The sequence below is a fragment of the Electrona antarctica genome (assembly GCF_951216825.1).
Source record: "Electrona antarctica genome assembly, contig: scaffold_119, whole genome shotgun sequence".
NCBI classification, from domain to species: domain Eukaryota; kingdom Metazoa; phylum Chordata; class Actinopteri; order Myctophiformes; family Myctophidae; genus Electrona; species Electrona antarctica.
The window spans coordinates 142,739-152,500 of record NW_027637418.1 but is presented as its reverse complement, the minus strand read 5'-3'; positions in this window follow the sequence as shown (position 1 = coordinate 152,500).

Below are 9,762 nucleotides of genomic sequence, written 5' to 3'. Positions count from 1 at the left end.
TACATCACATATATAAAATGCATTTATCATGAAACATACGTAAGCTAAGAACGTAACTAGAACATATCTATATAATGACACTATACATATAACCTATACATATATACTATACTATGCTATACATATGTACTATGATGTGCTATGACTACATACAATGCAATTATTGTGCTGTCTACATGACATGCTATAAGTCTGTTTCAAATGCTATCTAAGTCTAAAAGCCCTCAGGTGTCTACTGGTTAATAGTGTGTGTGTGTGTGTGTGTGTGTGTGTGTGTGTGTGTGTGTGTGTGTGTGTGTGTGTGTGTGTGTGTGTGTGTGTGTGTGTGTGTGTGTGTGTGTGTGTGTGTGTGCGTGCGTGCGTGCGTGCGTGCGTGCGTGCGTGCGTGCGTGCGTGCGTGCGTGCGTGCGTGCGTGCGTGCGTGCGTGCGTGCGTGCGTGCGTGCGTGCGTGCGTGCGTGCGTGCGTGCGTGCGTGCGTGCGTGCGTGCGTGCGTGCGTGCGTGCGTGCGTGCGAGCGTGCGTGCGTGCGTGCGTGCGTGCGTGCGTACACATTATTTTTACTGATTGAACGAGGACATCAGCTCAACTCCACCAAGTGGGATCAATGCACTAATCTATTGATCTTCCATCCCTGTCTAAAGTGGTTTACTTGTCTCTCTGCTTGTCTCTCTCCAGAGTTTCCAGTCTCTCTCCAGTTCCACTGGATCTCCAGTCTCACCCAGTGTGCTCATCTGTCCTCTGAGGTTCTTCACAGATGTGACTGATGTCGTGTCTGGTCTGAGAGACCAACTAGACAACATCCTGAAGACAACTTGGCCACAGATAGCAGAGAGAGATGACATTTACGAATTAAGTAAGAATATTACTCAAAGGAGAGGTGACATTTCAATGTGTTTATAGTTTTTCTAAGCAGTACAGTACATTTCTAAGTGTTGAATGGATTATAAACAGGTGGAAGTATGTCTAGGAAGGATAGGCTACTAAAGCCTATACTGTAGTATGGGGGACAGTACAGTATGTTTGTATATCTGCTATTTGTTTAATAGCCAACCTATTAGTGTTGATTTTCACAGCAAATTGATTAGTTTTAGTCATACTCTTTTGAATTCATGTTCATTTAGTTCACATTTTAGTCAACTGAAGTATTTTACTGTTAGTCGACTAAATATACGATTTTATGTTCATGTTTTTATGTAATGTATTTTGGCAGGCCTTTATGTTGTCATAATAGCTGATTTTACACTTGGTTGCATGCTGAACATAGCAGACCTACAAGCTCACAACGCGTCGCGCTGAGACGTGCTTGTGAGTTTGTAGGTCTGCTATTTTCAACATGAAACCAAGCATAAAATTACTGATCTGATACTATGGAGCTGTAATAGCTTTAACGTTTTGACCAAACACTTGAGTTGGATCCGTTCTTCAGTGTGACATCATGATGACGTCCACTGTTTTCTTGTGTCTCCAGTGTGTGCAGTTGATGTTTTGCATCCAGTGCTCCGCTGGATGCCTCAGACCAGGAAGGACTTCTTACAATGTGAGTCCATGTTGATGTTGTTTCTGAATGTTGACGTTTCACTCTGATGTGTTGTCATTTAACCCATTTAGGCCTGACATCAAAATTTAATTTAAGTTTTCTGAAAAACCTTATGTTTCTGTATCAGTGTTCAAGGACCCCGAAAATGACATGTAATATGCCTCCGCCCCCCCATCTGAAAATATGTTGTTCCAGAAGCAAATATTTGAGTTAAAATGTTCACTCTGTAATAATATATATTCAAAGATTTGAGGCACATTTTCACGATTTAAAAACAAATAGCAGACCTACAAGTTCATAGCGCGGCACTCGGTGCCGCGCTATGAGCTTGTAGATCTGCTATTTTTCAATAGCTAAAGTATAACATAATGCTTTAGTTTAAAACACCAAAAGGGGTTCCCGCCCAAAATGGGTTAAAGCTCTAATGAGTTTGATCTGAGAGACTAACTAGTCTAAACACAATGAGGTTCATGAGGTTTGGATTTTCTCTTGTCGTGTTCTCACAGATTCCTCTCCTCTGTCTCTGGACATCAACACAATGCACAAACATCTCTCCCTGTCAGAGGAGAAGAGGAAGGTGACTTTTACACGACAACAACAACCTTACCCTGATCATGTAGAGAGATTTACTGTCCGTCAGGTGTTGGGTACAGAGGCTCTGTCTGAACGTCGTTACTGGGAAGTGGAGAGGAGTGTTAGAAGGGCTCGTATAGCAGTCTGTTATAAAGACACCGACAGACAAACCTACTTTGGAGACACTGATAAATCCTGGTGTTTAGACTGCTATGATAAAGACTACACGTTCACACACAACAGTGTTAAGACTAAAGTGTCAGGGCCTGTCTCCTCCAGAGTGGGGGTGTACCTGGATCACAAGGCAGGTACTCTGTCCTTCTACAGTGTTTCTGACACAATGACCCTCCTCCACACAGTTCAAACCACGTTCACACAACCTCTCTATCCAGGGATAGGGGTTTGGGGGAGCCATGGAGATACAGCAGAGCTAGTGTAAGACATGGTAGATATATGGTTAAGAACACTGATGACGATATTCAGTTGAAAAGTGAGTTTTCTTCATTTGATTCTAGACTCTCCCTTCTAGATGAAGCGTGTGTTAGAATGATGTGTCACCATCATGATCAATGGATCAATTGATTGTGTTCCGCTCAATGCATTTCTTTGCAGATCAATCATTCTACAGTATATTCCCTGTTATCTTGTTGATGTTACTACAGAGCCCTCTGTCAGTTATTTAGATTGGTTATACTTTAATAGTAGTGTAATGTTGGTGCAACATTGTGTTCTCATTGTGTTCTCATACCCATGTACCTGTCTAAATACTTCCTTAATGTCAACGAAGTCCACTCCCACAACACCAGAGGGAGTTCAACAAACCATGTGCCAGATTCGGTACAAACAAGGGATTAAATTAATTTCGCTCCTATGCCACCAAAATGTGGAACGCCCTACCAACAGTCATTAAGACATGCAAATCCCTTGACTCCTTCAAAACGGCTCTCAAAGGGCACCTACGGACGGCTGCAATTCGAAACTGGCCCCCGTAAAATCTGAATCCCCCCCCCCACCCCTGTTTCCCCTCACTGTATATATTTCTTTTCCCTTTTCACCTCCTTTGATGATTTATTTTTGACTATATAGTTGTGTATATTCGTACGTCTCTAAATGTTTTGATGAATTGAAAATGGTGGGCCCTATTGTAAACAAGTGTAATGCTTTGAAATGTACTCTAATTCTGCAAACTGTTAATAAATCAATCAATCAATCAATCAAGGTACACACACCTGTTTTTGATTCAAACTAAACGTAATGCCTCAACTCCTACATGATTGATTGATTGATTGATTGATTGATTGATTCTTTATTTAAGTGTCATGCTTCCGAAGAAGCCCAGCCCATATGGACTTACAGGACACTTTTTACAGTTTACATAAACAATTACAATAAACCGACATGACCTACAATTGACCTACAATTCAAAGTTCAGTTTGATTATTTTTGGGGTTCACAGTTTAAATGTGATTATGTTGGGGGTCCCAAGTTCAATTTGATTATTTTGGGGGGTCCCCAGTTCAATTTGATTCTTTTGGGGGGTCCCCAGTTCAATTTGATTCTTTTGGGGGGTCCCCAGTACAATTTGATTATTTTGGGGGTTTTCAAATGTTTTTTTTTTGTGGCTTTCGCCTTTATTCTATATATTTTATGGAGGGACAGACAGTAGGCTGACAGGAAATGGGGAGAGAGATGGGGGGTGACATGCAGTAAAGGCCCTCGGGATCGGGAGTCGAACCCGCGGCACACCGCCAGACTGGATTACCAGCCAAGGCGCCCGGACCACTGAGCCATGGCCCAGGCCGGGGGTTGACAGTTTTAATGTATTATTTTGGGGGGTCCCCAGTTCAATTAGATTATTTTGGCGGACATTGAATGGTTTAATTCATATAGAGGACTTTGTGACCATCGGGTAATCAATATTTTTTCATTAACTTTATTTCATTTACACTGATTTGTTTTTCGAAAATAAATTTGAGCATGTGGCTGCAACCTCTAGCAGAGTGTTTGACTTATTTTGAAAAGAGTGTGTGTGTGCGTGTGTGTGTGTGTGTGTGTGTGTGTGTGTGTGTGTGTGTGTGTGTGTGTGTGTGTGTGTGTGTGTGTGTGTGTGTGTGTGCGCACGCGTGTTCCATGGGCAATAATATCATGAATGATAAAATAATGATTAAATATCAAACATAGTATAAATAAATATCATTATAACTTAATATAAACATTTTTGCCAGTAATCTTCAATCCATCTTCTCCATAAATGTAATTCCTTTCCATCAGAGGCTTCCACACTTGTGAGGCGTTTGGCATGACACGAGTGTGAAAACATACATTCATAATGAATGACATCATTGACATGCCATGACGACCCCCAAAAAGATATGTATTCGGCCGCTTACCCCCATCTGAGAGGTGTTTGTGCCAGGGACCCCCAAAAATATATGTATTCTGCCGCTTACCCCCATCTGAGAGGTGTTTGTGCCAGGGACCCCCAAAAATATATGTATTCTGCCGCTTACCCCCATCTGAGAGGTGTTTGTGCCAGGGACCCCCAAAAAGATATGTATTCGGCCGCTTACCCCCATCTGAGATGTGTTTGTGCCAGGGACCCCCAAAAATATATGTATTCTGCCGCTTACCCCCATCTGAGAGGTGTTTGTGCCAGGGACCCCCAACAAGATATGTATTCGGCCTCTTACCCCCATCTGAGATGTGTTTGTGCCAGGGACCCCCAAAAATATATGTATTCGGCCCCTTACCCCCATCTGAGATGTGTTTGTGCCAGGGACCCCCAAAAAGATAGGCCTATGTATTCGGCACTGTTGATTTTGTACTATTACGAAAAAAATTCGTCGACTACCTTTTTTCTTTTTTATGGAGGGACAGACAGTAGGCTGACAGGAAATGGGGAGAGAGATGGGGGGGGAAGACATGCAGTAAGGGCCGTCGGGATCGGGAGTCGAACCCATGGCACACTGCCAGACTGGATTGCCAGCCAAGGTGCCTGGACCACTGAGCCATGGCCCAGGCCTCGACTACCTTTTTTCACTGATGAAAACTAAATGGAAACTAAACTGAAAACTAAGCTATGGTGACTAAAACTAAGAATAAATATATTGACAATTTCTTCAACAAATAAAAACTAGACTAAAATGTTTAAGGGACTAGTGGACAAGAGATCCAATATAAGTAAAAGACACAAGTCATTTTACACGCGTGTTTTTGATCGTTTGAATGTGAGCTTGAACAAACCTCACGATACGAGTAAGAGAGGAATGTACTGAACCACACTGATCATAGGTGAAACATATTCTACCCAATAAAATATATTTATAATAAGATGTGCTCCAATACTTTTCATGACATAGTCCCTTTCAAGAGCAGTGGACCTCTATTTTTATTAGCAAGAGATTAATCAAACACTATTATGTTGGGTTGATAGTGTCCTCAAACCAAATACATAATAATTATGCCTGTACTCAAGAAGAGAAAGCAAAAATACTGCATGCCTAGAAGCAAACAAATGGTGAACACTGCCCCCTTGTGTCCAAAATGAAACATAACCTGACATAGTCCCATATAATGCAACTTTGCATTCACACTTGTTTATTGTATTGAATGTTTAAGCATTCTACAAGTTTAACAAATACATGTTCAATTCTCACTGGAAAGGATTGACACAGTGAGGCTTGGAAAGGGAAAGCTACTGATTGTTATGAGGTCCTATTCAGAGGTGTGTGTTTTTAATGAATGCTCCTTCCAGAATACAGTAGCCTAGCCTGTGTTGTGTATTCAGAATACAGTAGCCTATGCTTACATAGAGCCAGTTGCTTTGCTGTCAAAGCACACAAGGTGTTACTGTTGACCGTTCCGTTGATGAACAGAGAGTGACCATATTCCATTTCTCCCTTTAATGCTGACCAGCTGTTTTAACAATCATTAATGAAGTTGTAATTAAAATACACCGGAAGGTAACAGACTGTACAATGACATATTATAGGCCTGTCATTTGGTCTCTACACCTAGTAAAGTGTGTATAATTTGAAACGTGAGCCTTTTCATCTGGACCACTATTACTGTAGGAGAGGTTTTATAGCACACCCCAAATAATGTCCTTCTAGAAATGCAGCACGAAGACTTTTCTTTTCTTTTCTTTTCTTTTCTTTTCTTTTCTTTTCTTTTCTTTTCTTTTCTTTTCTTTTCTTTTCTTTTCTTTTCTTTTCTCTTTATACAGTGAAGTCAAGACCTACATAACCAAAGGATCTGGGGGAAATGATTGTGTTTCTAAAGATAGATCATCAATCATAATGTCTCAGAATGTGACATATTATGCATGAGAATTAGACTAAGTATGTATCAGAAACTGATTCCCTGGGAAAGTTAAAAAGAAAATATGTCAGATGCATCATTCTTCTTAAAGAAATATATTGTGCAAAGTAGAACATTTTAAGAACCTCCCGCCCCTGCGGGCAGAGATTGAGAACTCTAGTCCTCAGTCATTCCCTCTACACACTATAATAATAATAATACACTTTATGTATATAGCACCTTTCAAAAGAACATTAAATTAAATTAATCATTATTGAAACATTGAAATTAATCATTATTCACTGCCCGCTTCACGCTCCGAAGGGAATAATTATCACAACTCTTCATCGTGGTTAGCGAGACCAAACACTTTAGAAACTCATCTCTCAAGTTGAAAACTATAGAAATGATCCCTGAAAGTATAGTCTTAACATGAAAGTGGGTGGAAACGACTAGTGATTCATGTGAATGTCACTTACAGTAATGGTTGGTCAGTGAGAAATCCTGAAAAGCATTTCAACGTGATTTGTCCACACAAGATGTGAACAAACAGGCCACATCTCAGTTCTGTGCATAACATGTGTAATGTGATGACTCTTGAACTGTGACTGGTAGCCTATTCCATCATGTTCTCTGTAAGAGGAGCTGTGTAGTATTGTCAATGTATGGTGTGATCTGTCTATGTATTGTGTTGTGATTTCTTTGTATCCTGAATTCCGTCCGTCCGTAATTTGTAATGCGAAAATGGAAGCCATTGCAGGGTGGCAGTAAGACCATCACCTACTGCACAGGTGGTCTTCAGATCAAATTGCCTTTTTTTCTCTCCTGCAATTTACCTTTTTGTCCTGCCTCCCCTCGAGGCTCCACACACTGACACTTTTTGAGTAAGAGATCACAAGCAGTTGGATAGGTACATCATTCTCACGTGGCAGCGGTGGATGAACGGATAGCGGCACGGTCTTGATACCGGAAGGTTCCTAGTTCGAATCAGCCGTCCGACACGTTAAAATTACCACCGCTGAAGTGCCCTTGAACAAGGCATTGAACCACTACGATGAAATGTGTTCTATGAGCAGGGCCTGGCTGGAAACAAGTTCTTGAGCTTAGCCCAGATACCCTGGGTAAATATAGATTTCATTTCATTTCATTTCATTTCTCATCCACTGTTATCACCTACACAGGGGCCCCTCAAGGTTGTGTCCTCAGTAGAGTTCTCATCGGGCCTGAAAATGAAGGCCCGGCCCTACCCTACCCTAACTGGGTCGGCCCGAGGCCCACCCTAACAATTACCATAATGTCAGGCCCGAAAAAGCCAGAGTGAAAAAAAAGAGAAAAAAAGGAAAAAGAAAAATGCCACTATATTGCCGCGGCTCCGTGGATTATTGAGACGACCGTGTCAGAGAACGCACTAATAGTCTAGTCGCCGAAATAAAGGATTTATGTAACTCACGTTAATTGGTTGATAATGTTCCATTTCCAACCTTCTAATGGTTTCCAGCAATTTCCAGGGGTGAGTAAACATCTTCTGAATCAAAGTAGAAGCGATCCTCTGAAGTGACGCAGTTAATTATGTCCAATAGGCTACTGTCCCGTTAACAAAGTGCAACTTTTTCATCATTCACCGTTGTGCAACAGTCCCGAACAGAGCTATACAATATTATGACAATTGTCAACTTGGCTATAATCTAATAGGTTACTGTAGTCTGTATAGTTTACATTAATCATTGCCTCTCAAACCCACCACACGTAATGTGCCTTGCCTAACCAAAAGAACAGACATACAAACCATCAACATGCCGCTCGATGGCGTGTCGAGTCAGTCAACAGCTTGCATATCTTTTATTTTGGGCAGTGGTCACAACGAGGCGCGCTGCGCTACGATGGGGAAATTAAATAGCTGTAGGCCTACAGCGCGCTGCGATACGATTTGTAAACCAAATAGCTGTAGCCTAACAGTGTGACTGTAACATTGCTTGGTCATCATGTAACTATATTCCGTGTATGCAGGCGCTTTCATAGTTATATGGAGCATTTACCGTGGTGACGTTGATTAGGTAGCCTAATTTAGCTTATTCACCCAGCTGGGTTCAACGAGACAGCAGTGTCTCGTTAAGCCCCGACGTTTCCAAAACGAGCTATTGCGGATGAATCGATAGTCTTATAAAACATTTAAGCATATGGCAAGTTAACTTAAGTTATATAGTTGATGCTGAGCAATAAGCAGCTCATTTGGTTGGCAAACCAGAGGCCAGCCAGTGGTAGCAAGTTCAACAACCACCGTTCTATTCTGTCACTTTGGTGCGCTGCTGCTGACCATCGCCTCCTCCTCCTTCAGTCACATATAGTATAATAGCCAAACTGTAAAAGTTAATCGCCAACATTCACCAGCTCAGCCCTCTTCATATTAAATAAATACATTACACAAACAACAGAATTGTTATTTTTGTTATAATACAATTATTAAAAAAAAAAAAAAGAAATCACGGAAAATCACAGAGCCCAAGGCTCGGCCCGGCCCGACTAATTATCGTGCATTTTGGGCCCGGCCCTACCCGAACATGTCGGGCCGGGTTCGGGCAGAGATTGAGAACTCTAGTCCTCAGTCATTCCCTCTACACACTATAATAATAATAATAATAATAATAATAATACACTTTATGTATATAGCACCTTTCAAAAGCGAGTTTACAAAGTGCTTCACAACACAAATTACAACAAATCACAAAAAGCAAAGGAAGATAACAAGCAAAATGTATTGTTTTGTTTGTATTGCACTTGTCAAAGTGAGTTGTATATAAACCACATACCACTTTTTGGAGCTCGCCCCTTATGGAACTTTTATTCCACGTCAGAAAGACACATCATGTTTTTACATTTTGAACCTTACGTGAATTAAACTATTTATTCAGTTATATCATGACATTGTGCATTATGAACTTAAGGCAATTCAATCTTTTTAACAAGAGCACTTAATACACAATCACTGGTTCAGTGCAGTTAACATTATGACATGATGTTATTTGTAATGGTCACCTTCAGCCACTAGATGGAGCTCCTGCTCCTCAAAGTGTATTTAGCGTTGACATTGTTGGGCTAGAGAACAATTAAGTTGAGCTGTAACATGTATGACTGACAATCATCATCATCATCATCATCATCAGAAGGAATTATGCACACACACACACACACACACACACACACACACACACACACACACACACACACACACACACACACACACACACACACACACACACACACACACACACACACACACACACACAATTTTATTTGGATCTGCACAAGAGGCGCAATAATAGATCCAAACCCTGATCAGAAGTGTGGACAAGGA